This window comes from Canis aureus, chromosome 31 (assembly GCF_053574225.1).
Source record: "Canis aureus isolate CA01 chromosome 31, VMU_Caureus_v.1.0, whole genome shotgun sequence".
Taxonomy (NCBI): Eukaryota; Metazoa; Chordata; class Mammalia; order Carnivora; family Canidae; genus Canis; species Canis aureus.
Genome location: NC_135641.1, coordinates 9,802,649 through 9,824,056, shown reverse-complemented (window position 1 = coordinate 9,824,056; position 21,408 = coordinate 9,802,649). Strand labels below are relative to the sequence as shown.

Here is a 21,408-nt window from a genome sequence, read left to right as displayed (position 1 = left end):
AATAAATACACTTTAAATGTATTCTGGAGCTCCTACATGTAAGGTAAATATCTAAAGAGCAAAAAAAACAAATTTAAAATTTCAGGAATACCCAAAATATAAAGCCTGGGTTTGCTGTGGAAAAGTGCTGGCCCTAGGTCTGGTTTTAGGAAATTAAGCCAGAACCTGTGAAAGGTTCACTCTTTAAGATACAGTGACACGCGGTGTCCCCCTTAGCATTCCATGACTAAGTTTAATAACCAGGGAGAAACTTTTATACCACCATTTGCAAAAAGAAACAAGCCACCAGTGAGCCATGGTCAGTAGAAACAATCCAAAGTAAATAAACTCTTCAAAAGGCTTCAGATATCAAAATTACAACCAGAATGTAAAATGCTATGTATAAAAGATCTAAAAAATAGAATATGAAATCAAATATTAAGCAGCAGTATACTATTAGAAATGGCAAAGTAGATTTGAAAAATAACTAAACTATATGACAGTGAAAAAATGTAATCACTAGTAATAAAATCTCAACCGATGCATTTAATGTCAATTAGGCTAGGCTGAAGAAGCAGTTGGTGTCTTTGGAGATAGAATTGAAGATATTATGCAGAATATATAGTGAGGCAAGGCACAGTAACAGATGTTACAGAAATATTTCAGATTCTATTGTAGCATTAATAGCCCATCCCAAAACTTAGTGGCTTGAAACAACGATTTTATTATACTCATAGATTCTGAAGGTCAGTATTTTGTTTAGGGGAGGTTTGTCTCTGACCAGCGATGTCACAACCTCCATCAGGAAGATTCATAAAGATAGATGACTTTAGCTGGTAGCTTAGATTATCTGGGGCATCTTTACTCACATGGCTGATGGGTAAGAATGGTTATCAGCCTGTACCCAAATGGAGCTGTCAACCAGAACAACTGCATATGGCCCCTACACAAGGGGTTTTATCTGCACACCCAAACATTTTTGGGGGTTCCTCACCGTTGCAGAGGCTAGGCTCCAAAAGCAAGTGTTCTAAAAGCATGTGTCATTGTTACAATGTAGCCTTGGTTGTCAGCTAGCATCATGACTGCTCTACCTTTATGACTGAGACAGTCACAAATATCCACCCAATTTCCAAGGCAGGAAGCATGCATATATCCCAGCACTGGATAGGATAAATGTCAAGATCACATTATACAAGAGCTCATGGGCCATCTTTAGAAAACAAGCTCTGTCATGAGTGGTTAAAATCCACGGAGGAGATTGAAAGAGTCTAACATATAAACAATCAGAATCCCAGAAATGGAGAAGAGAAACAATTAAAAGAAATAACAGAATTTTTCACAAAGATGGAATAGATAAGTCCACCAGAGAGAAATCATAACCTACACTAACAAGAATTTTTTAAAAAGAATATATACCTTTTGCATATTTAATTAAAAATACAAACAAAAGAAAAGAGGGAGAGAATTCTTAGGATGATAAGAGGACAGAAGAATTACCTAATGAAACAATGCAAAGAATGGCTCCTTAGACACGATATCAAAGCCAAAAAGCAGAGAACTGTCTCACCAATGTGCTGAGAGAAAATAAATCTCATCCTAGAGATGAGATGTCTATGCAGTAGCACTGCATTTTATTAATGAAAGTGAAATACATTTCAGATTACCAACAAGTAAAAAAAAAAAAAATCACCATCTGTCAATCTTGCCAAATAATTTTATTTATTTTTTTTAAAGATTTTTATTTATTTACTTATTTGAGAGAGAGCCTAGCAGGAAGAGGAGCAGAGGGAGAGGAAGAAGTTGATTCTATGCTCAGTGCAGAGCCTGAAGCAGGGCCTGATCTCAAAACCCTGAGATCATGACCTGAGCCAAAACCTAGAGTCAGATGCTTAACCAACTGAGCCACACAGGTGCCCCTAAAGAATTTTAAAGGACTTCTTTTTGGAATTAACAACTCAGGAAACAACAGCTGTTGGTGAAGATGTGGAGAAAGGGGAACCCTCTTAAATTGATGAGAATGCAAACTGGTGCAGCCACTCTGGAGAACAGTATGGAGGTTCCTCAAAAAGTTAAAAATAGAATTACCCTACAATTCAGCAACTGCACTACTAGTATTAATCCGTAGGATACAGAAATAGTGATTCAAACAGAAACTTGCACCCCAATGTTTATAGCAGGCATGTCCACATTAGTCAAAGTATGGATAGAACCTACATATCCATCAACGATGGCTGGATAAAGAAGAGGTGAGGTATATATATATATGATGGTATGTACTCAGCCATCAAAAAAGAATGAATGAAATCTTGCCAGTTGCAAAAAAAAAAAAAAAAGAAAGAAAGAAAAGAAAAGAAATCTTGCCATTTGCAAGGATATGAATGCCTCCCCCCCAAAAAAGGATGTGGATGGAACTAGAGGGTATTATGCTAATTGAATAAGTCTGTCAGAGAAAGACAAATACCATATGATTTCCATATGATTTCAGTTATATGTGGAATTTAAGAAACAAAACCTAGGGGAAGGGAAGGAAAAATAAAATGAGATAAAAACAGCCAGAGGGGTAAACCATAAGAGACTCTAAACTATAGGAAACAAACTGAGGGTTGCTAGAGGGGAGATGGGTGGGGGATGGGGTAACTGGAGGATGGGCATGAAAGAGGGCACTTGATGTATTGAGTACTGGGTGTTATATGCAGCTGATGAATCACTAAATTCTATTCCTGAAACTAATAATACACTATATGTTAACTATTTTGAATTTAAATAAAATTAAATTAAAATGAATGAATGAATTAATTAATTAAAGGACTTTTTTGGATAAATCTTCAGTCTTATTAAGGCATAATTGACCCATAAGGAATTGCTTGTACTTAAGGTATACAACTTGATGTGTTGCTATATGTATACATTGTGAAGTGATCAATACAATCAAGCTAATTAACATACCCATTCACTAATTAACACACCCATCACCTACATTAGTCACCCTTTTTTCTGTTTTATCAATTTATTTCCACCATTCCTTAATCTACTTATAAAAAGTCTTTATTTAGACTCCATTAGATTATGATGCCTTTTTCCATTAAGGCTTTATTCTGTTAGGGATGTCTGGGTGGCTCATTGGTTGAGTGTCTGCCTTGGGCTCCTCTCGTGATCCCATTAACCCCTGTCCAGGGATCAAATCCCTCATCGGGCACCCCTGAGGAGCCTGCCTCTCCCTCTGCCTATGTCTCTGCCTCTCTCTTTGTGTCCCTCATGAATAAATAAGTTAAAAAAAAAAGATTTTATTACTTTAAAGTAGTATAAAATTCAAAGCAAAACTGAAGGGAAGGTTCAGAACTTTCCCATAGGCACCTTGCCCTCACACATGCATAGCCTTCCCCGTTAATAATATCCCCCACCAGAACAGTATATTTGTGACAATGGATTAACCTGTGTTGACAAAAAAGTCCATATTTGACATTATAGTTCACTCTCACTGTTTTGCATTCTATGGATGGAGATGAATATTAAACGACACTATCCATCATTATGGTACCGTACATGGTATTTTTACTGCCCTAAAAATCCTCTGCCTTCTGTGTATTCATTCCTCATCCCTAACCTCTAACTAGTAGCAAACACTCATCTTTCTACTCTCTCCATAGTTTTGACTTTCCCAGAATTTCATTTATGGAATCATACCCTATGTAGCACGTTCAGATTGCTTTCTTTATTTGTAAATACTTTTAAGATTCCTCCACGTCTTTTCATGGCTTGATAGCTCTTTTCTTTTTCTGGTGCTAAATAATATTCCATGGTGCAGATATACAACCATTTTTTTTAATCCATGCACCTACTGAAGGACATAGAGTTGCTCCCAAGTTTTAGCAATTATGAAGAAACCTATTATTAACACCTATACACAAGTTTTTGGTGAACAAAATTTTCAACAAATTTGAATAATTACCAAGGAGTGCAGTTTCCAGATTGTATGGTAAAGGTGTCTTTAGTTTTGTAAGAACCACCAAACTGTCTCCCAAGTGGTTGTACCATTTTTCATTTCCACCAACAATGAATGAATGTTCATGTTCTTCACAACCTTGTCAGCTTTTGTTATTGTCTGTTCTGGATTTTGGCCACTGCAATAGGTGTGTGGAGGCATCTCATTGTTTCCATATGCATTGTCCTAATGAAATATGATGCTGAGCATTTTTTCCTATGCTTATTTGATATCCCTGTATCTTATTTGGTGAGATATCTGTTAAGGTCTTTGGCCCACTCTTTAATTGAATTGTTTCCTCTACTTACTGTTGAGTTTTAAGAGTTATTTTGTGTGTATTTCAGATAACAGTTCCCTTATCAGATGTGTCTTTTGTAAATATTTTCTCCCAGTCTATGACTTGTCTTCTCATTGTCTTGACATTGTCTTTCACAGACCAGAAGTTTCTCATTTTAATGAAGTCCAGAAATCAATTATTTCTTTCATTTGGTAAAATGACATGCTATTGGTGTCATATCTAAAAGGTCATCATCCTACCCAAGGTCATCAAGTTTTCTTCCACGTTATATTCTAGAGTTATAGATTTGCATTTTATATTTAAGTCTATGATCTATTTTGAGTTAGTTTTTGTGAAAGATGCAAGGCCTGGGTCTAGATTCTTTTTATTGCATGTGGAAGTCCAGTTTTTCCAGCACCATTTGTTGTCCATTGTGTTGTCTTTGCTCCTTTGTCAAAGGTCATTTGACTATATTTATGAGGGTCTGTTTCTAGGCTCTCTATTCTATTGCCCTGATTTAGTTGTCTATTCTTTTGCCAGTGTCACCCTATCTTGATAATTGTAGCTTTGTAGTAAATCTTGAAGTCAGATATCATCAGCTTTCCAAATTTGTTCCTCTCTTTATATTGCCTGGGGTATGCTGGGTCTTTTGCCTCTCTGTATAAACTTTAGAATCGGTTGATCAGTACTCACAAAATAATATTGCTGGGAGTTTGATTGGAATAACATTGAATCAATAGGCTACTTTAGGAAGCATTGGCCCATGGAGCCAAATAAGACCTGTGTCTGCCTGTTGCAGGTGGAGCATTTTGGAGCCCACAGACTGGGGACTAGAGCAAAGTTGAAGACTGGGCAAAGGTGGAGGGTGGCTTTAGGCACTGGGGTGGTAGAGATAAAGCCAGTGAGGAAAACCCTTGACCTTGTGGGCCTGTGGCTCTAGTGGCCCCTGAAACTTCATGACACATAGGTAGGTTTTCCCTCCCTATGTGCTCACTGTGATGTTGAAGGTCCTGGCTTGTGAGATGGAGGTGCTAAGCCTACTCATGCATCTGTCTCTTGGCCAAGCCTCTAGTCATGCCTGTGACTCAATATCTGATCCCACACTCTGAGCTGAGTGGGCCCACAATGGGTGTGGATGAGGTGCAGGGGGATGGGGAAGATGAATGGGCCTGAGCAAGGATGAGTAACAAGTGATGCTCATCACCCCACTGCACTGGGCAGAGCCACAGTGCTGTTCACAAGTGCGTAGACTAGGATGCTGTGGGGGTGGGGGTTTGGAGGAGAGGATGCTGGAACCACCCCAGGTGTCTGGGTTGCTGACTCCAGGAAACAACTGTGGGAGAGGCTCTGGAAGAGCTTATTAAGAGCCTACCATCTCTCCTTTGATGTGTGGGAAGAGCTATTCTGGAAAGCATCTTACAGCATAGGGAAGGACATTACCAATCATTCTTTACATCCTGCTTGTGTAAATGTATAAAGCAAACCCAGAATGAATCATCTGTGGAAGAGCTGCTTTATTTTCCAAGGTTAATTCAGTTGTCAGTAGATGGAAAACAAAGCAAGACTGATTCTATCTTCACCTTTCCCCCTTTGGAGGTTCTTATGCTGTTGCCATAGCAACTCAGTCCACAGATTCGATGATAATTAAAACTAAACAGGGCAGCATGTTTACCTACTGGAACTGGGAAGTAAATCCTGAAGAGTACAAAGAAAGGTAAATACCAAACCGGTAGCCAAAAGAATAAAAACAGTTGGGCAACTTGCTCCATTTGGGAGACATATTGAAGCTAAATTGTTTAAGGATTTAATAGCTAATGCTGCAAAAATAATTCTTGTCAACCACAATCTGAATCAATAAAATATTTTTACTCAACTCAAAAATATTGTATGGGGTTTGGGGAATGGTTTTTTTTGTTGTTGTTGTTGTTTACAAAAGTAGATGCCACTATGCCATTTATTACCTTTTTGAAAGATATAGACGTACAAACTCTAAACAAGAAAAAGTCTGCATTCACTCTCCTTACTTGTAATTTCCAACCAATGCTAATGACTCTAATCCCTTCTCTAAAAACAAGCAAATAAACAGAGCACTCACTTTTCACAATTTCTGTGTGGGGTGTGTGTAGTGTGTGTGTATAAACATATGTAGCAGAACTCCTGAACCTCGTGTTGGCACTAGATCATTCTTTGCTTTGGACTGCTATCCATGTTTAGTGGCACCTTGGCCTCTACCCTGCAGATGCTAGTAGGATAATCCTCTCAGAGCTGTGCCAAAAATAACTGTATGCAGATCTTATCAACTGAGTCTCTTGTCCTAGACCAATCTTCTTTGACCTCATTTTATTTATCCTCCATTCACACTTCAGTGCGTATGGGTCTCCTGCAAAGAGGACTGGATTCCCTCCCACAGCTGAAATAGTAACAGGCCAGGGAAAGCTCCCCAGTACCATGCTACGGGGGCATCATGCCTTATAGTTGCATATTCAAGAATTTTAAAACTCACAAAGGAGTTGGTGCCTTATACCCTCACAGCACATCTATATGTACAAGAGGAGCTGAAAGTTGTCCTAACCAAACTGAGTTTGCTGTGATCTGAAGAATGGCAGAAATTCTCACTTTGGAGAATCAAAATTTTTTTTCAAAATTAAGCCAGCCTCTAGCAGATTGCTGATAAGAATATAAATTGGTACAACTTCTGTAAAGGGTCATTTGGAAATATAGATATCACAACTGCAAGTGCATATGCCCTTTGATCTCACAATTCTATACAGCATTCTCTTAATATTCTTGTATACATGTAAAAATATGTATTTACAAAGACTCTCTCTCTTTTTAAAAATATATATATATATATTCATTCATGAGAGATACAGAGATAGAGGCAGAGACAGACAGAGGGAGAAGCAGGCTTCCTGTGGGGAGCCTGATGTGGGACTTGATACCAGGACCCTGGAGTCACAACTTCAGCCAAAGGCAGATGCTCTACCACTGAGCCACCCAGGGGTCCCATATTTACAAAGAAGCATTGCTTGTGATAGTAAAATATGGGGGTCAGCCTAAATATTCCCAATGGGACTGCCTAAGTAAACAAATTATAATGTGTAAAGGTAACCAAATCACATTTCATTGTATACCCATTCATGAATTTTAAATTATGTGAATATATCAATCATGCAAAAATGAAATATAGAGTAATAGCCAGTATCTTCTAAGAATAAAAAGGGAATACCTAATTATATAGCAAAAACCTGGGAATATTGATGTCATTTAAAAAAATTTTTTAAGATTTATTTATTTATTAAAGAGAGAATATGCCTGAGAAGAGGGAGGGGCAGAGGGAGAGGGAGAGAGAATCTCATGCAGACTACTTGCTGAGCACAGAGCCCGACATGGGGCTGGATCTCACAACCCATAAGATCCCAACCTGAGCCAAAACCAAGAGTCAGCTGACTGAAACACCCAGGCTTCCCTGATGTCATTTTAATTTAAAATGCATTAGCTTCGACATTAATGGAACTGGAGGGTATTATGCTGAGTGAAATAAGTCAATGGAGAAGGACAATCATCATAGGGTTTCACTCATACAGGGGGTATAAGAAATAGTGAAAGGGATTAAAAGGGAAAGGAGAGAAAATGAGTGGGAATATGAGGGAGGGAGACAAACCATGAGAGACTCCTAAATCTGGGAAATGAACAAGGGATAGTGGAAGGGAAGGTGGGCAGAGGGATGGAGTGACTCAGTGACGGGCAACGAGGGGTGCACTTGATGAGATGAGCCCTGGGTGTTATATACTATATGTTTTCAAATCAAACTTAAATAAAAACAAATGAAAATAAATTTTTTAAATAAAATATATTTTATCTCAATGTATATGAAACAGAAAGTAAAATTACTTCTTGAAAACCATTGTTTTAAATATTTTATTTATTTATTCATGAGAGACACACAGAGAGAGAGGGGCAGAGATACAGGCAGAAGGAGAAGTAGGCTCCACATAGGGAGCCCCATGTGGGACTTGATCCCGGGTCCCCAGGATCACAACCTGGGCTGAAGTTGGCGCTAACCCGCTGAGCCACCCGAGCTGCCCTGAAAACCATTTTCAACTGGATCAGTTAAAATACGGATGGGAAGCACACTTACCAACTTTCAATGTTCTTTTCCTAGTGTGTTTCTTTCGTTAGTGTTATTATCTTGGGAGACAGTAGAAATGAAAGGACTTCAGAGGATCAGCAAAGTCTGAGTACCAGTTGGTCCACCTTTGCCAGTAGTTGATTTTCTTTGTTTTTATTTTTGTTTTTGCTTTGAGAGGTACAGGATTGTTCTTACAAGCATGCAGTAATATTTCTTTGTGATTTTAACTTGTTTTTCTCTAAAGACTAACAGTGTTAAATAAACTTATCTCCTATATCACTTTTTTTGTTTCATTTTTACTTTTATTGTTTTGTTATGTCTGTTTTGTTTGTTTGTTTGTTACAATTTGGGAGTTCTTTCCATATTCTCTTACCAGTTGTTTATCAGGGATATAGTTTGGAAATATGTTCTCTCGGTCTGTGACTCCTTTTAGTATTTATTTTCATAAAACTTGAAGAGCAGATATTTTTTTAATGGGTTAATAAAATTTGTTTCTTTTATGGTTCATTTATATTATATTCTTGATAAGAAATGTTTAACCCAAAATCATCAAGATTCTATTCATTTTTGTAAATAAAGTTTCTAATTTTAGGCTTTTCATTGAAGTCCCTGATCCAATTTTAGTTCATTTTTATGTAATGTGAGGCACGAATATTCATTGACTTTTTAGCTGTACTCTTTTGCATCATATTTTGCAGTGACTGTGTTTGGGATTACAGTATACATCCTTGATTCTTCAAAGATTTTTAGAGTTCATACTGTGAGAGATCTTCACAAATAATACCTTTACTTCTTATAAATATAATAATCTAGGACTAGTAAGGTTCCATTTATTTTGCCTGCATTGTTATGCTTCAGTTGCCATATATATTACATGTTCATTTCACATAAACTTCAAACACAATGTCAACTTTTTTGCTTTTATACTCATGTGTTTTAAAGAAGAGAAACAACAGTTAATTTTTACATGTATCATATGTTCCCATTTTCATTGTTATTCATGTTTTCTGGAAAATGCAACTTTTTATCTAGCTTTATTTTTCTTCAGCCTAACTTCTCTTTAGGATTTCTTAGACTATAGTTATTCTGTTGACAAATTCTTCATTGTTTTGAATGAGATATAAGCTCTTTTTCATATCTTTATTCTTCTGCATGGTACACATACTTTTTCTTTCTATCTACTTTCTATAGTTCACCTTGGTCTTCATCAATGTAACTCTTTTGGTCCCAAGGTAATTAGTGTAATTTTATTTATTTTACTTTCAGATTACTCAGTGACTTGAGCATATCAAGTATATATTTCACAAAAAATAAGTTATTATTTTCACAATTTTATTTTCTATTCTAGTTTTTCTTCCCCTTATGGAACTGCAGTGTTGAACAACTTGATATTGTCACATAGATCACCGAGGCTTTATGTTTTTTAAGTCTTTTATACATTTTCCTGTCTTCAAGTTGAATAATTTCTATCTTAAAATTTACTGACTTTTCTTATTCTTCTTCATTCTGGTGTTAAGCACACCTACAGACTTTAGTTTTTTGTATTATTTGATTCTCAAATTTCATTAGTTTCTTTACCTTTCTCTACTGAAATCTCATATTTGTTTCCTCATCAAGACCATATTTTTCTTCAAGTCTTTGAATATTTTCCATTAATTATTTAAACAAATTTAGAATAGCCTTAATAAAATTTCAATGTCTCCACATTGATTTCCTTAGATAATTCATTACAACCTATTTTCTTTATGTCCTTGAGCATAGTTATAATAGATATCTTCAAATTTATATTCATTGATCCTAGCATCTGGGACATGTCTCATTTATTCTGCCTTGACTGACTTTTCTCTTTCCTGTGATTTACTTTTTCTTTCTTTTATTTGATGTTTATTAATTTTGGATTAGATCCCCCAGATAATGTGAATGACACCTTGTAGAGATCAGATTCTGTTATATTCCTTCAAAGAGTGTTTATTTATTTTTTTCCTTGATAACAAGCTTTTACCTCAGCTGGACCCAGCTCCAAATTCTGTCTTCCCACAATCATCAGAAACTAACACCTGCTATGTCCCTTTAGCGTTTTCTGGATTATTTGGAGTCTATTCTATATAAACTTAGTTAAGGGTACAACCAATGATTTGGCCAGAAATTAGACAGAATTTGTTGTTACTCTCTTCTTTGGCTAGCTTCTGAATAGAATTTATCCTCTAATTTTCAAACTGCTGTGGTCCCTCCTACTTTGTGCTCTTATTTCTCAGCCAGTAAAACTGTAGGTTTTAACCAGGACTGGAGCACGCCACATGAGAACAATTATGGTCTGCCCTCAGGCATTAAGCCACAAACTTGGAAACTTACTCAGTGTTATGATCTTCTTTCAAATGTCAACTTCCTTTCTACTTGCTTTAGATGGCTTTCCTTTGGATTTTTTTTTTCATTTTTTCCCCAAGAGTTTATCATTACTATTTGAGGGTAAGTTAGTCCAACACGAGTTACTCTGCTATTATATGAGGCAGAAATTTTTATGGTGTTTTATTTTTTAGGGAAGAATATTCTACTACCAAGAGTATTATTAAAGAGTTTGTTTTAAGAAAGATAGTAAAGGAGAAAAGTGATGATTTCCTAATGACAAATAATGTAGCAGCAGAGTGCAATGATAATTTTGTAAACAGAATTGACTTTTTATTTATCTAAATTTACTTCTGTAATACATAATCCATGAATATTCCAAATGTGTTTTTTTGTTTATTTGTTTTTTGTTTTTTTTTTAGAGAGGTTGGAAAATAGGTCTGTACTTCTTAAAAGTGTATAGAGTAAGGGGCTACTGCAGAAGAAAGCTATGGCAACTGGACTAGGAATGAAGGTAAGTTCTTCAATAAATAAAGTTCTTTCAAAAAGAAAACAATTTTATTTATTTCAGCCCTCCATTGAATTTCTCATTTTGCATAAGCAGTCACATAGAAAATTAATTTAATACATGATTAAAATTTTGAAATATTTCTAATTGTTTTGTTCTTCACTGATTCCTAAAGTGTTTTATGATAATAAAATTCATGGTTATAACTATCATTACTATGCATAAGATGAAAATAGGTGGGTTTTTTTTTGCACTATCCAGAAATTACATACAGTCTCCTAATCCTCCTAAGGCAGTTATTAGAAATATGCCTGTACATTGTCAAAGTGTGTCTGCCTTGATATAACAATAATTATTCTTCTCTCCTGTGACATAAGTTTTAGATTTAGTCAATGGAATGTGAATGTAATAACTTTCAGATTCCTCCTATTCAATTAATACTTGAAAATATTTTATATTTATAAAGCAGAAAATTTACCATTTCTTTTGGTAGGATGACAAATTCTTCTGACGTTCTAAAATATAAAAATAGTGCATACATTTTATCTCAGAAAAATAATATATGTGGAATATTGTAGTAAATTTCTATTTATTTAAAATTCTCTTTAAAAAGTATCGGGGTGGGAGAGGAGTATCAGGGGATATATCACAGCATTTGATGTTTCTAAGACCCTGCAAAATCTTGACTATTAGACAAATCACTGCTTCTCAACCTGCCAGTTCTCACAGATTCTCAATTGTATAAGATCTACTGAAAATAGGGCTGAAAAAAAAATGGGCTGAGACATCAATATTTTTACATTTTTCCATGGTGACAATGTGCATACAAAATTGACATTACTGTCAATTACTGACAAAGTTCACCAAATAGAGATGCTTATTCCATCTTGATTGTTAAGTTGTTTTTCTGGTAATCTTCATTTAACATACACAACTGTTAACAATTTAATCCCACTCATCCTGGAAAAGTTTGTGTTTGATCCTTGTTTGATAAAATATAATAAAATAGCATTTAAAATTCCAAATTTAGTATGAAATAATACAGTAAAGCTACAATGCCTGGAGATACAGACATGCAAGGGAGTAAATATAATCTCACTGAATCTTTCCAATAACATTATGAAGTGAGTGGATTATTATTGCCATTTTACAGGTGAGAAAACCAAGGCACCAAGTAGCAAAGTAACTTGCCCAAGGCTACAAGGAAACAAGAAACTAAAAATGAACCCAGACAGTCTGGCTTTAGAGTCCCTGCTTCTCCACTTACATCTATACTTTTATATATGTATAGCAACATTTTCCAGTAAAAAAATAATCCTCCAGGAACATCTATTCCAAATATTCCTCTTCCTCTGGGTCTCATAACTCCTGAATTGTTTTCTTTTACTACCTCTTAAGGTAACCAAGGGGGAGTGTTTTTACTTTTTTTTTCCCCAAGGAGAGTCCCTGAAGTCATGGTTCTTCTCATTTCTATATGATAACTTTTACCTCCTCACCATGTGTACATGGTTCACCAACAGTTCCTTGAAACACTTTCTATTCTTGGCCAACATGAATGTAGCAGATGCTTCAGGTCCCTGCCCATGTTCCCTTAGCCCACCCAGAACTTACCTATAGCTCTGGAGGATAGTTTCCAAATACACCTATGGTGTCATTTGTTATGAACCTATGTCTTCTGCCTAAGGGCAGTCCATGGGTGCAGGAGCATCTAGATGTACATAAGAGGTGGAAAAGAAGTGACAGGGAGCAATGTTCCATAAAACAATCCCCTACCATAGATAGAGTGATGGAGAATAGTAGGTAAAGACTCCAGTGTCCTTGCCCCTCAGTAGGATAGCTCTGAGTTGTGTTTTATACATTCTCTTGGATGTTGTCCAGTGATATCTCTCTACTCTGTGGCCAATAGCAGTCAGTCACTCAGTAATGAACCCCTTACTGGCCATCCTCCCTTTCCTGAATGATTTCCCTGTTCCCTCTGTGTGTTTCCTGGGATCACATTCAGATAAAATGAATGAATCAAAAATTCTTGATTCAGGCTCATCTCTTGGGAAAACTCAAACCAAGATGAGAGGGGAGCCCTCTTCCTCTTCTCTCTTCAAGGTCCTTGTTGCTTTTTCTCCACCTCCTAAGGGAGCGCTACTTCCTCTTCCCATCTCTTAGAAGATGGTATGCTCAGGATAGACAATTATGTGGATCCTAGTCTCATCTTACTTCCAGACGATCTCATTTTTTTCAAGATCTTAAATGGTTATCTATGTATCAACTGTGCAAAAATCATTAACTCTAGCTCACATGCCTCTCCTGTTATACCACTATCTTTTCAGTCATTTATTCCATAGTATTTATCACTCTGTGGCTGGCACCATTCCAGACTATAAGATCTTCAAACACAGAACCTACCTCAAGGGGCTCATGTCTCAGGTGGGAGAGATAAAACACCAACAAAGTATAACTGACAAGATTAGTGAGCATAATGGAAATAAAATGGAAATAATGCCAGAGATTCATGAAGATGAAAGAGAGCTTTAGTAAAGATGGGCTAGGAAGGCCTTCGCACACAACACTTTAGATGAAACCTGAGTTAACATTCCCCCATTGAACTCCTCCGTCAGGTATCAGATTGCCTTCTGGAGAGCTCTGTGTCTGCCTATCTGTCCCTCAGATTTGAAGGCCAGTAGTTTGCCCAGTGACCTCACTTCTCTGAAGGATCTAAGAGCATTCTTCAATTTTTCAGATTGTTCAACTTCTCACTTGTTGTTAAGGAGTAGTAACTTCCACGGTCCTACACACCAGGCTAGAAACCAAGTCTCTGATTCAGTTTTGATTTTTATACTCCTTCATAGATTAACCTTTACTCAAGTAAAGGAATGCAACTTTAAAATATGGACTCACTGTGTTTTTAAATGCTGTTATTAAAGAGCTATGAAATGCATGCACTGGTTTCTTGGTTGTGTTTTTATTTTGTTTTCTGGTATAATATATGTGATTTGAAAAAACCATGCAATTTAGAATTTATTAGTCTTGGCATTGAATACATATTCCATTGAGCATTATAATTATGTTTATAGCCAACATTGAAGAGTAACTTATAGGACTTTATCCAGCATCATCTTATAAAATATGTATAAAATTTATTTTTCTTTTTTAGAGTCTTTACACACATAGAATCAAACCATAGCAGAAATGGAGGATATATAATCTGGATCCCATCTGAAACTTGATTCTGTTTATGAGGCAGCTTTTCTTCAAAACAAGCATCAAATTAATCAGAAATATTGATGATAATTATGTTAATTTTAGAAAGAGGTTTAGTAAAGGAGAACATTTCTTATTTTGGGGGACTATTACATCTTAAAGGATAGTGCTGCTATGGAGCCCTCTGTCCAGGGAAAAAGGAGAATCTTCCATACCAGGCCACTCAGCTGTAGATTTAATTCAAGTCAAAGGAACTTCTCTGAAAAAGTAGTTCCCAATTATACTATCTCTTTAAAAGCTTTTGTCTCATTTAACCAGAACCTGAGTTGAAATAATGTATCCCCAAAAGTAGTTTAAAAAAATAAAAAGAAAACTTCTGTGCAATATGTAAAGAAATCAGACTATTGATTTACTTAGAGTCTCTTAAAAGTGACGGCCGTATGTGGGTACATCATTATTGACTTCCCCCAAAATATCTTTGTACTTAAAAGGCAAGATGCAAGTCGATGTCCTCAATCTTTAACCTCACATTGCTCTCCTTTTTCCTTGATGCTCTCTCTCTCTCTCTCTCTCTCATATGCACACGTACATACACACACACAAACTAGAAAATGTAATCAAACTTCATCCCCTGTGCATCTTATATTAATTGTTCAGAAGTGGTAAAGAAAAAGAAACAAAGTTTATATGGTGATCACTGAATTATTTAGATTAAAACGCACATTATTTTCTAATTATATTGTGTTAAATTTAATTAATAATCTAATTTAATTTTATTGTGTTATTGTATTCTTGGCTATATAAGATAAATGCAATGCACTGATTTCCACCTAAAGTCCTTAATTATGTATTCATAGTGAATACATATGCAATGTGTCTTTTAAAATATTTGCGTCATCCAAAGAATTCAGATGTTTTTAATTTTTTTTTAATTTTCTATATAAAAGATTTAAAAACCTGAGAATAGATTAGGCTAAGATTCTGTCTAGAATAAAGCTTGGGTGTAAGAGTAGTTATATTATCACCCTACAGACAAAACATAAAAAGTTCAGGGTGAAATTCTCTATTATTATTAAAGTTGCAAAATTTTATGTCACAAAAATATTTCCCTAAAGCATATAATGGGTAAAATTATCTTTCTGGTTGATGCTACCCTTTGATGAATATACCATAAAATATGTAAATGCAATTTAATATACAAAACCAAAAAATAGAATATTAGTTCACTTACACGTATTAACATTTTTCTCTAAGACTATTTTTTGCATATAGTTATATTTTTATTTTGTTTTAGGCTATAAAGTCAGTTGCAATACTACTTAAACATACCATAAAATAACAATTGTTAAAGTAAAAGTATTTGTCATTAAGAAAAATTTTTGCAGAACATCATGTATTATTAAACCAAATATTTCTTTAGGCTCATGATGTGAACTTCTTGGTAAGTTATCATTTATAACAGGAGAACATATCCAGAAAATTCCTCTCCAGTGATTTTTTTCTCACTAATTAATTACAGAGTTAAATGCTGATGCAATTGGAATATTTCCTACTCACATATATTTCCCCAAGTGTAGCTTAACAATATTTACTTCAGTCACTCATTTAAATAGCTCTTATCCCAACAAATTCAAATTCAGACACAACACACTAAGCTGCTTATTGTTTATAGCTTTCTTATTGATTGATTGATTGATTGATTGATTGATTGACTTATGCAATATCTACCTTCAGAAAGGCTTCAGGGGAGTTCACATTAACACATAGAGTGTATTAAAGATAAAATATGATTAAAACTCAACTGAGTCTGGAGATTGGGCTCTTCTTCCACTTGTGTGTCCTTATGTGTTCCTTGTATGTCACACAATGTTTGTCAAACACCCTTATTCTTTGAGGGGGAAAAAAAGACCTATTGAAGAGAATCCAATCTTATCTAGCAACATAGTGCTGAATGTTCTAGAATTTCAACCATGGGAATTCTGACCACTTGTGGGTCTGTACTTTGGGCAGTTTTGCATCTGGACAATGTTTTACATGAGACCTCCTAACAATTCTTTTATTATACCTCTTTGTAGACTGTTACTTTTGAAAGTGAAGATGCCGTCTTCCTAATCACAAACTCACACAGAAGACAAAAGAAATAACATTTGTGATGCTACTATTGTGGGAGCTTGGTAAATGCCCACTGAAATGCTAAAATATTCCTTGCTGTGGGCCAGGCATACAATGGCCACCCAAGATAAATGCCCATAAACACCATAGCAGGGCAGGAGGAAGCCCATGCCTTGGGCCAGCCCACCACCTCATATATTGTCTCACAGAGCTATTCAAATGGAGCCTAACCTAGGATCATTTATGGTTACATACAACTACTTGATTTGTTCTGTACCACAGCATCTAAAAGTATAATCAATGAAACTATATTCAAAATTTTTCTGATAAAAGTCTGTTACTTCAGCAAATATACTTGCTTCATGAATGTGTAGTTTTATTCCAGATCTCAAAAGACACACAATGAAAATTTTCACAGGATGCAAATTTTCCATCTTGACAAATCAGTGATATTCCTTTCTCTTTCCCAAAACTGGTAACATGAGTAAAGCCCAGAAAACCTCATTAGATCTTTGTGTTTGCCCTGCATTCTATTCTGTTCCTTCATCCTTGCAGACCTCCAGTCAATGGTTATTCACCAGGCACTTAGAATGTGCCAGAGCAGGACTGGCCCCAGAAATATAAAACCCAACAGGACTTAACTCAGTGTAGGTGCTCATGAAACTCCAGGTCCATCCGGGGAGAAAGTCTAAACAAGGAAGTAAAAATAAATACGGACATAATTAGAAACTGTGGTGTGTGTTATAAAAGCCATAAGCAGCTCTGAGACAGAGAATATAAGAAGGATGAGAGCAGGGGTATAGAGTGAGCCCCATAAGCCCCTTGGAGGGTGGGCTCAGGAATGCACAGGGCATTCCCCAACAGAGAAGGAAGCTAGAAGAAGAGCTCAGGGATTAGGAAAGAAAAGTGACTTCTAATTGTGATTCTGGGCTGTCAGCCTCTGATTTCTTTGCTCACACTGTGGCTATGCAGCTCGGAACATAGTGCAGAAAGAATGAGTAAATACTAATAATCTGTTTACCTCGCCTTTTCTTTGCTTGCATGTTTACAATGCACTTCTCGCCCGCTCACATGTTCCAATCCGCCATTTCTCTCTCTTCTGGAAGAATTCACTGGTGCTGACCCAGGACTCATTTTACATTTTACGTCTTTTCTAAACTGATGCCCCTTGGAACCCTGTATAAGAGCTCACCTAATACGGGCAAGGTGCGAACAAAGACTTCAGCCCAAGATCCCCCTGAGTCAATGTCACAGGAGTCTGACATACCCAACTGGGAAAGGAGGCAGTCCAAAGAGCAATGTCCCTCCCCATGCCAGTACAACAGACCAGCACACAGCCTGCCGCCATTTCAGGGACGTTGCTCTACTGATGAAGGTACATTGTTGTTAACTAAGGATTTGCCACCAGTGCTTCCAATCACAGGCAATCTAGGGCCATCAATTCTGCTGTTACTGACAACTTGTCCTCAGACTTTAGGTGTGATATACTCTTATCCCCACCACTGGTGAGAGTTATTTTATTTTTACTATAAATCTGTGTTATAGGCAGAATAACAGCTTTTGAAGATGTCCATGTCTTAATCCCTACATCCTGAGAATATCACCTGACTTGGCAAACCAGAGACTTAGCAGATGTGATTATGTTACGGACCTTGAGATGGGCATATGATGTGGGATTTCCCAATTGGGCCCAATCTAATCAAATGAGTCCTTGAAGCCCAGAGAACCTTTTGTGGCTGTGGTTGGAGAAATCTGTGGCCACAGAAAACAAATCATAAAAACACAGTGTTGCTGGCTTTGGAATTAGAGAGAGGGCGTTTTGTTTTTCATGACATGGTCAGTCCGGTATGGCCAAAAGAGGGGACACGGGAGAGATGCAGGAATACAAAGTTTATTCCACTCACAGGTCCTGGAGGGACAGAGTCACCACATGCCATGAGGGGCCACATTCAGGGAGCACCAAGGGAGCAGACTCAGCCCAACTAGTGGGAGCCCAGAGTGAGGCCCCTGGGACAAGCACCTTTCCTGCGGTCAGGGTGAAGTGCACAAGGCACAAGGGGTCTCCTGGTACATGTGAATCACAGTGTGTGACCAGATCATAGTCAGGAGAAGGCAAAAGGGGAACATTGGCAGGGGCCTCCCTTGCCACATGGGTGCACTGGCCACCTGGGAGATGTATTCACAGTCGAGGCAGCAAGAAAATATGAAGTTTCACAAACTACAATGGACTTTGTAGGGTCTCAACACCAACAATGCTAATTAGGATGGATAACCCTTGTCACCTGAGCTGTGGAGATAGTGAAGGTGACAGGGACAGCATGCCTCGGTCCCCGGAGGCAAGCTCTGGTAAGGGTGATGACCAGGAAGAGTCCTGATAGGCACATGTTGAGGTTCGGAGCCCACTTTGTACTTTGTAGGAGAAAACTAGAAGCACTGGTCAGGCTCCTCTGGATTAAGAATCTGGGGAAGATTGGGTTACATCAGAAAGACGTTTACCTCTTGGCCTATTCCTTGTCGCTGGGCCTGCACCTGTCCCGAGCAAGTGATGAATATACGGCAGGGGGTATATGGCACTTGATACCTCAGCCTGGTCACTGTCCTCTCCATTGTTTCCTTATGCTGCAGAAGCTGGACCTGCAACGGATACCCCGCAGGCTCTGGAGATCTGCTGGGCTTGCCATCTCTGCTTATCACCTCTGACGTGACCTTGGGCAATTTACTGAGCCTCTCTGTGCCTCAGCTTTGTCATCTCTAAGGTGGGCATAGCAAGTAGTAGCTACCTTCTATGTTTAAAATGAGAATTAGGGATCCCTGGGTGGCGCAGCGGTTTGGCGCCTGCCTTTGGCCCAGGGCGGGATCCTGGAGACCCGGGATCGAATCCCACGTCGGGCTCCCGGTGCGTGGAGCCTGCTTCTCCCTCTGCCTGTGTCTCTGCCTCTCTCTCTCTCTCTGTGACTATCATAAATAAATTAAAAAAAAATTAAAATGAGAATTAAATAAGTGAATGTTAGAATAATACTAGAATAATAATGGGCATAAAACTGGGACCAGTAAACTAGTGTTGCTATTATGGTTTTTTCTCATGGTAGTTACAGCTTCTGACATTTATCTCCAAGGGAAAAATTCAGAGGAAAAACATGAGCAGCCAATTAAAAGGCATTGATTTAGATGCATGCAATTTTAGGACAGAAAGAACCATGGATACGATCTGATCCCAACTCCTCATTTTCTGAAACTAGGAGAAAATTATTTGTTTTGTACTGAATGCCCTTGGTGAGTTAGCAGCACGACCTGGCTACAGTCAAAAATGGAACTCTGTGCTGGATCAGTGCACTTTCTAGAGTGATGTGACCTCTCCCTGTAGACTCTTCTTTCAGAATCCAAGTGGCAGATTTATTTGAAAACCATCAAGGAAAGTCGAGAGACTAGACCAGGCTGGCAGCGTGTACACTCCGATGGGATATTTTTGCTTACTTTTCTCTCCTATAATTCATTTCTTTAATTTCTAGTTTTCTACCTATGATGGAAAGCAGGAAGAATTACTTACTGCCAACTCCTCCACATTGTAAAGAGGAACTGACTTGTCTATAAAAATCTCATAAATCTCAGCCTAGATAAAGAAAGATCATCTAAGTTATTTATCATCAAAACTCTCAGCCTCCGAAGCCTACTGACTAGTGACCAGTCTGTAAATGTCACAGGACAAGGATGCTGTCATCACCCATTGGGTTCAACACATCTTTGAACTTTTCAGATAAGAAAGACTTTTTAAAACAAAAACATCTCTCAAGGGCTGGCTGGGTGGCTCAGCTGAGTGTCCAACTCTTGACTTTGGCTCAGGTCATGATCTCAGGATTGTAGGATCAAGCCCTCTGCCAGGCTCTGCGCTCTGCTGGGAGTCTGTTCTCTCTCCGCATCTGTCCTTCCCACTCTACCCTCCCTCCCCTCATTCTCAAATCAATCAATCAATCTATTTTTTTAAAATCTCTCCAGAAGCAGGACACACAGGAAGACAATTGTGCCAAGAAAATATTTGGAATTAGACGGTCTAATTCTGGCCACTTACCAAGAATGTTCTCAATGGAATGGATAAATAGCTACATGATGAGGATTAAGAGATGCATCAGAATCGCCCTTCAAAAGCCAGAGCTCTCCTTTTGCCTCCAAGGAAATAGGACCTTACTTCCCAGGTACCTAGAAGCCGAGGATGGGAGGAAGTGAGTGAGCACGTGCATGGGGGCCTTCCTGAGTAGGATTCTTGAGGTAAGTGGGGCTTGAATGAAAATATATCTTTTACCCTAGATACACAAATCCCAAACATTAAAGGCCACGATTTCCAGAGCACAGTACTCCTTTGCTTCCCAGGGCATTGCTAAGGTGTTATTTGGTACCCATGCACACACTGTCCAGTTGGTCTGTTTTTTCACTCCTCAGCCCAAGTTGCCTTATTTTTGTTTGGCTGGCTTGGTTAATTCCTATTTGCTTAGGTATACTCCCTCCAAGACAACTTCACTGACCCTCACTGAAGGGGCCTGGGAATCCTTCTACGTGAGACTTCGCCCAAACCACTGTCATGGCAATTGTCACATTGTCATCATTATCTTGTTCTTCTGTGCCTCTGAGCAGTGAAATCCCAGAATGTGGGGGCTGAGCCTTCCATCTTTATTTCCCTGGCACAGAACATACATCCTGGGGGCAAAATAGATCTTCAACTGATGTTTGGAGAAACTTTTAATCAATTAAACTCCAGTCCTTCCTGCTCTCTGCTACCATCAGAGCATTTGCTGACTTCCATACCAACCCTTTATTATCACTTGGAGACAGCATCAGAATTTGAGTGAAGAGAGTGTCATATTCTAAGGATCACACTCAATCTGCTA

General features: G+C 37.7%; 1 long non-coding RNA gene across 2 annotated transcripts in view; it reads left to right on the top strand.

Annotated features, from left to right (window-relative positions):
* Positions 1 to 5,855: 5,855 nt before the first annotated feature.
* The window catches only part of LOC144302338 (uncharacterized), a 40,217-nt gene continuing 24,664 nt past the window's right edge, over positions 5,856 to 21,408 (top strand). The window contains exons 1-5 of one of the 2 annotated variants that reach the window (XR_013369191.1): positions 5,856 to 5,952; positions 11,136 to 11,227; positions 16,492 to 17,903; positions 19,154 to 19,284; positions 20,522 to 20,791. This is a non-coding gene — a long non-coding RNA (uncharacterized LOC144302338). Of the gene's footprint in view, positions 5,953 to 11,135; positions 11,228 to 16,491; positions 17,904 to 19,153; positions 19,285 to 20,037; positions 20,792 to 21,408 lie in introns of both variants that reach the window. The other variant, XR_013369190.1, reaches the window with a different exon arrangement.